The sequence below is a fragment of the Sinocyclocheilus grahami genome, unplaced genomic scaffold (assembly GCF_001515645.1).
Source record: "Sinocyclocheilus grahami isolate Dianchi unplaced genomic scaffold, SAMN03320097.WGS_v1.1 scaffold1490.1, whole genome shotgun sequence".
NCBI classification, from domain to species: domain Eukaryota; kingdom Metazoa; phylum Chordata; class Actinopteri; order Cypriniformes; family Cyprinidae; genus Sinocyclocheilus; species Sinocyclocheilus grahami.
In genome coordinates, this window is record NW_015506669.1 from 100,594 (window position 1) to 107,738 (window position 7,145).

General features: G+C 38.7%; 1 long non-coding RNA gene across 2 annotated transcripts in view; it reads right to left on the minus strand.

The window, feature by feature from the left end:
• The window catches only part of LOC107570667 (uncharacterized), a 77,941-nt gene extending 76,000 nt beyond the window's left edge, over positions 1–1,941 (minus strand). For both annotated transcript variants that reach the window (XR_001607065.1, XR_001607066.1), the window contains exons 1-2: positions 1,813–1,941; positions 187–364 (exon numbers count right to left, since the gene is read on the minus strand). This is a non-coding gene — a long non-coding RNA (uncharacterized lncRNA). The remainder of the gene's footprint in view (positions 1–186; positions 365–1,812) is intronic.
• Between the last annotated feature and the right edge of the window lie 5,204 nt (positions 1,942–7,145).

Below are 7,145 nucleotides of genomic sequence, written 5' to 3' on the forward strand. Positions count from 1 at the left end.
CTCTCTCTCACGCCTGACTGACAGGTGCAGCACTCGAGTGACGCTGTGGAGGAAGAGTTGCACTGATCCGGACGCGTCTGATTGCATTAGAGGAGAGCACTTAGAGCACTTTTGGAGACGTTGTGAATTATATTTAAAAAAAAAAATTGATTACAATTAAATGCGTTTTAAATGTAGGGCACTTACCTTTTGTTTGTCCATGGTGTCATACGTTGAAAGCAATCATTCTCATTATGAATAGTCCAATAATCCCGAAGGACAGTAATAATATTCCACAGCGAAAAATAATAATTAAATAAATCCTTCAAAGGGCGTCCGTTGAAAGCAGAAGTTACCCAGCACTCGCAGACCCGTGCATGCTGGCCTATAACAGAACACATGCGGGTTTAATGTAACAAATAAATCATTTAATTATCGTTCGGCTTCATGCACAGTGAAAATGCTAACTATTAAAAAGCGTTTAATAAACATATGCCTCACAGTCTCCCAATCTTTGCAGGCAGGGCAGGCCCACTTGCCTTTTGAGACAATAATTCGAGCTGGAAATTATTTGGGGATTAAACAATTTAATCACAATTTAAAATAAAATACAAAAAATTGTATTTGTTGTACATTTGTAGTTATTCGCCTGTGCACATCTGTCGAGCGCACTGGGTTGCAGAAGCGGAAGATGGAGAGAACACTTCAATAAAATAAATCCACATTTCTATGAAAGATGTGATAACTTAGTTAAGAAAGTAAAGTAACTTCGGGTCTCCAGAGGAACTGGGCAAAGGTCCGCGTCAACAGCGCTTATTTTAGGAGCACAAGGACATCAGCATTGAAATAAAAAGTCAAACGATCGCTTCAGAAATACTATGAGCTGTTCTGCGTGGAAACTTGTCTTTAGAGGTCTCGTTTCTGGCGCAAAAGTTATGTTTAAAATATGTATTTCAATAAGGAGTGATGGACCTCTTACCTCATATGGTGAATTATTGAATTTTTCTCTTTACTTTTCTTTTTTCTCTTTAGCAAACTTCTTAAAAACTCAACACAGTCCACTGCAACATCAGGTGTCTGAGAAATCAAAGTTAAGGAGACGGTTCGTGTGGCGTGTCCTCACACTGTGCTCGGCAGCTGCAGAACAAAGAGACTGCATCGTGTCTTTCTAAGTTCTGCAACAAAGGACTGAGAGCGACTGCTCATTGTACCTGTTGCTCTTTCACACGATCTGAACATTGTGCATCCACCTCGCGCTCACAAATCAACGCAGATGGCACCAAAAAGCATTGCATTTAATAGTGAAGGATTTAATTAGGACATTAAAAGCACAAGTATGCTGAATTATTCAGTATGTATTCATGCGCAGATAATTGGAGATATCGACCTCGTGATTAACTACTGCATCATCCGGAAGATTTAAGATAGCAATGCCCAGAGCTTCTCCTGAAACAAACTCGTCTTTCGTTTAGTATTAATTGTGAAATACTTCGCGTGCGTAATTTTCGCTCAACTTCCTTCGCCAATCAACTTTTGACAGCTTTGTCTTCCTGCGCCATCCTCAGTCCCACATGAGCCAAAAGTGGAAAATAACTCTCAGGCTTTTTAGTTTCTCCGAAATACATCCTCTCGTTTTGGCCGTCCACACTTTCTTCATATCTCATCTTCATCTATGGTTTGGGCATCTCGAGTCGCCCTTCAGCGCCCGCTGAACAAAGGACCGCTCCTCCGGCTTTGTGCTCAACTTTGCGAGCTGACGCAGCAACTCTTGGAGAACTTTTCCAGACACACATCCACAGACGAATCCGATCTGAGCGCGTGCCGATACCTCACCTGGGCGCTTCGCGAGGTCCTGGGAAACTTTCCCTGCGTGTTTGGGTTGTGTTGATGGTCTCTTTGTCTACACGTGTGAAGGGGTTCTTGGCCGCGCCTTGTTCCTTTCAGTTCGAGTCCCGCCCTCTACATACAACTAAATATCAACACCGAGAGCAACTTACTGGAGCGCTCGCGCGTGCCTGAGGAGTCGGTCAATTGGGCATTGTCTTGCTCTGCACGGTACAAACGCGGAGACACCGCGAAGAGCATTGGTTCTTTTACAAGTCAGTCGTGTTCTCCAAGGGTCTGTGCCACTGAAGGGTTCTCTGGGCACAAGGACGTGTCAGCTTTGCTGATATTTTACCCAAAAAACTGAATGGATTATGACTTTTTTTAATATATATATTTGCAGCAAATCGATGTAAACCATTGCATTTCATGGAGCTGTAATAACTTGTATTGAGACGCCCCATGAGAACACACTTAAACGTTAGGATAAATAACAGGCCCTATTTCTTAGCTGTGGTCATTTCCAGATCAAAGCTAAAGGTTAGGGGTTCTTTTACTAAATATATAGGCTACGTGTATCGGATAAGTTAGTTAGAACAAGTAGCCTAAATAAAACTTGTTTTGTTTAAACGCCTGTGCTAGGGGCATCAACAAACATGTATTTGTTTGTTTGTTGGTTTTCCGTGATATTATATTCACATCCGACCCCCTGAATGTCAGCATAGTGTTCACTGGTCAGATTAGGCCTAAGCCTGAGTCCCAGTCATCTCAATGACAAAAGTGTCCCAATACAGCTGAACTCACCCTGAGCATGACCGAGTGCTGACATTCTACACTTAAATGCGACGATGTAGGTTAATGCAGTGAAATGTATTTAACTATGTTTAATGTATAATGTCAACCAACACGTTTTGCTGCACTGTTTGAGTGTCCTGATATATGTTAGCAAAATACCGTCATTTTAAAAACAGTTCATTCAAACGTAATCTAATATATTATCAAATAATTATAAAATTAAGCTGCAGTGATAAGATCACACATAGTGTGCTGAAGTCAACAGATAGAGCTCTGGTTTAGTGTCATTCTCAAATCATTAATGCAAAGAAACCCCAAAAATATAGTTAGTTGCGCATGTGATAAGCAGAGCTGGTAGTAACTGGTTACGTAATCAGACAACAAAAAGCAAGAACTTGTAATTAGAGTAAATTACATTTTCAGATACTCACAATCAGACTACAGTTAGTTTTTTATTGCTTACATATTATTCACACAATAGCAATAAATTATTCATAATTCCTCTTTTTCATCTTTTAAATTTCCCTTTCTAAAATAGCCTACCACTTACTTGCACTCAGAAAATCCGGTTTTGTGGTCATTCAGAAACTAGCCGTTAGTCAGGTGACCACTGATTTACATAAATGAGATTTTAAAATAAATATTGTAATAATTATGCATCACATTTGCATGTTGACATTGGTTAATGGTCACATGACATGCAGGTAATTTTTTACTAAAGATTTTTTACTAAAAAAAGATTTGTTTTCATTTTACATTTTTATGATTCAATTAATTGCTAGCTTTTCATTAAACTCACAAACCCCCTGCAGTTCCTTTACGAACCCCAGTTTAGGACAGGTAATATTATATTTAATGCACTTCATGTAGTTACAATGCCGAATGGGATATATGTTCTTACTCTTTGCATTTTTATATCAGTATGGTACAAGATCATGCTTGAAATGAGTTTGAGTCGCATGTGTGTTCCAGAGATTCAAGAGGAAGGCGTGCCGTTTCTGAGCAAAGTCCGACTAAATAAAACACAATAAAGTTATTATGACTTAGAGAAGAGTTTTTAGTAAAGCGTTTAATTCACATGTGGTTAACATGAAAATCCAGATAGCTTAACACTGAGAAACTAGTAAGCTTAACTGATAAGGTGTATTTAATGATAATATAGGAATTTGTAAACGACAATTGTTGAGTTCATTAAGCAAAGTATAAAAACCTCTATTTAACATTAGTAGTTCATTCAGCTCTGAGCTATGGTTTGCTTGGCTTCAGATGACACGAGACTTGATTAAGATATGTTAAGTAACTCGTGTTTATGCATGTGCAGCAAATTTCCTCAAGCATTTTCAGTACTGTTTTATTTTCTCCCAAAACTGACACCTAAACATAAATGTCATTCTGAGAGAATATCTACCGTCGTTTAGTTGCAAATGCACTCATTTTTGTATTATAACATTGAATGCAAAACATAAAAAGATAAGATCTGAGAGTCTCAACTGAGCGTTTTCGTTACTCACCATACGTCTACAGTAAATATTAGACCTTCGGATACACATTATCTCTTGCAGTGACAACAGAGCCGAACTAATAGTAAGTACAGTGACAGCTAAATGCATTTCTAGGAAACACTGATCATTCAGTTTCATACTTACAATGCTGGCAAACTGACCATTGATAATATATAATTCTTAGTTTCTGAGTGATAACTACAATATTTGAAACTCAAAGATAATTGTGTTTATAACAAAGGAGCAAATTTACTGGATTACACCATTTGAACAATGAAACATGCATCACTAATTCATGCATCTTTATATTTTATTCCACCAATAGTATAAAATAGCAATACAAATGTTTATTATCATTATTATTTCAAAATGTTATCAGTTATAATAATGATGTTTTGTGACTGATCACAGGTAAAACACCATGTAAAACATGTTTAACACACGCATGTTTTTGCACTTTTTAAAGTGATATTGTATGTTGTTTACAAAAGCATAGTGTTACACACATTCATTTCACATTTACATTTCACAGTGTATATGTAGGACACACACTGTGCAAGAAACACTGGTAAACACCTTTTCAAACTGTGCTCCCGTCTTCAGTCCAGTTCATCAGCGTCCTGACAAAACCTTAATAGGTTGTATTTACACCTCAAGTGTTCTAGTTAGTGTGCGATCAGCATCATCACACTATACCTCAGGAACAAACTGTGCTTCAGTTCAAATGAACTTGCTCAACCTTCATTTAATATGCAGATATGCACTGTATTTCAAAAGGATGGGATTAGTAGAAGCTCTTTTACATTTGAACACATCAGTGTCACAGAGTCCTGTGCAGTTTTAGAGCAGGATGCCGCTGTATTTGGACCTTTTGGATTTATTATTATTATTATTGCATGAAGGCCATTTGACACATTACAATAAACACATTCAGTACCAAACTGTATACAAAAAGGCAAACTGTATATTTAAAATATCTTATTGACAATTGGACATACAAAATCGATCTTGTTCATCCTGAAAGACAGAGCATAAAAATTAAATATAAATTCAATAGAATTCAATAGTTCAATATGATAGTAAGATTAGTCATAGTGACTTATTTCATGGGCCAGTTGTTGACAAAAATATAAAATTCATAATTTCATAATTAATGATCACTTACACTGTCTGATCCCACGTCATTGACTGAAACACAAAAATCAAGATACAGTACACTGTAACTTTTCCTGCATTAATAACCGTATTCTATTTGCAGAAGCAACAACAACAGATCAGTAAAAGGAAGCAGGTGTATTCTCACTTTGTGCAGCACTGCTTACAATCATATTTTAGGCTTATATTTGGCTACACATCATGAAATATACTATGAGACCGGCTCTGCTGTGATTGTGTAAGGCAATGAAAATGGAGAAACGTCTTCTTTTACACTCTAGTGGCTGCCAGAAGTGTCTTATGAAAGATAAACCGTTTTTTCTTTTTATGGAGGAAACAGTAATGTAATGTGCTGCCTACAAGACAACGACTGCACCCACGCGAAACCGCACCGAGGCTACTTACAATGTAATATCTGAGCTTTCTTTCTCTGCAGTCCTCAGACACAGGCAGGCAGGTTTCTCTCCACTTCTTGTCTGACACCCCTCCCTCTGGAGAACAGATCTGGCCAAAGAGCCCTGCTGAGCTGCTCATCGGCCGCTCTGGAAACTCCCACACCACGGCCAGAGCAATGTGCACAGACTGAACAATGCAGAATCTTCTGTTGGGCGTGCAACAACTGCAAAGCTTCGTTTGAATGCATGCACTTCCAGTGCCACTTGGTTTGTTTATATGCATTCTTAAATGTAGTCACATTTATTGCACTGTCCGTGTGGGTGCAGTTTAATGGCAGTACAGGAGAAATATTATGCATGCAGTCGTTAGCAGCCCATCCCCCTCTCTGAGAGCCCAGACTGTCTGGGGAAGGGGAGGGAGAGTCTGCCAGACAGCCAGCCAGTCACTGAGTGCATCAAGCCACATGGATCACCTTGCAGTGCGCTCTGTGGAGATGCGCCTGTGTGCATTCATAATCAAGGCACATGCGAACTCCAGTGACCTGGCACACGCACATTAAATTACTGTCACCGTGAGGCGTACTGTATGATGACCCGCAGACACTTATACACTTGCTCAGATATAAAGGCCACTTACAGTAAGCAACGCACAGCTGCTGTTACGTGAGCGTTAAAAAATCGTTGAGGCAGGTAATATGTGCTTTGCAAGTCCAAACAGACAAGGCAGACGGTTCAACTGGAGCACAGGGGACACGCCCACTTATGCAAATGAGAAAGCGAGTCAACGGCGCAGTGTTTAGGGTTCAGTTCCAGCTGAGTTTATTTCCTTTATGAAAAAGTTCTGTACAGGAGTATATGAACAATCTGACAGGCAGTGACTTGACACAATAAGCTGGCATGTGTTATGGCATGATTAGACAAAACAAGATTTCTACACAGCATATTGCACAGAATGGATGAAAATAAAGTTAATATATTTCAACTGTATATATAAAAATCCTTAACGAGCATCTTGAAATTAAGAGAAGGCTAAGCAAGGATGTATAAAGATAGTGCCTGTCGAGATAAAGCGCAACAACATACATAAACACACCATCGTTTTGCCTATGATACAGCTGTACAAAGATGCTGTTTTTCTTCTTTTCTTTCTTTTTCTTTTTTTTAACACAACAGCTATAAACCTGAATCGGAAATACAAATCTATTCACCATGCCTTAAGATACTAAAACAATTAGCTATACTTATCCGACAAGTAGAAAAGATTAAATATTCAAACACAATGAGGAACGCAGTACACAATCGTCGCGAAACTCAAATGGACCATTTGAACATGTGTAAGGATTTTCCATCCAGTGGTTTCTCAAGATATAAAACGCCAAGAAAATGTTAAAGCTACAATCGGTTTAATTCGGCACGCTCAGAGAAAATGTAAAAACGAAGCACATGTTGGCTTGAACTGGGTTTTGGAGAGAGAGTGTGTGTGTGTGTGAGAGAG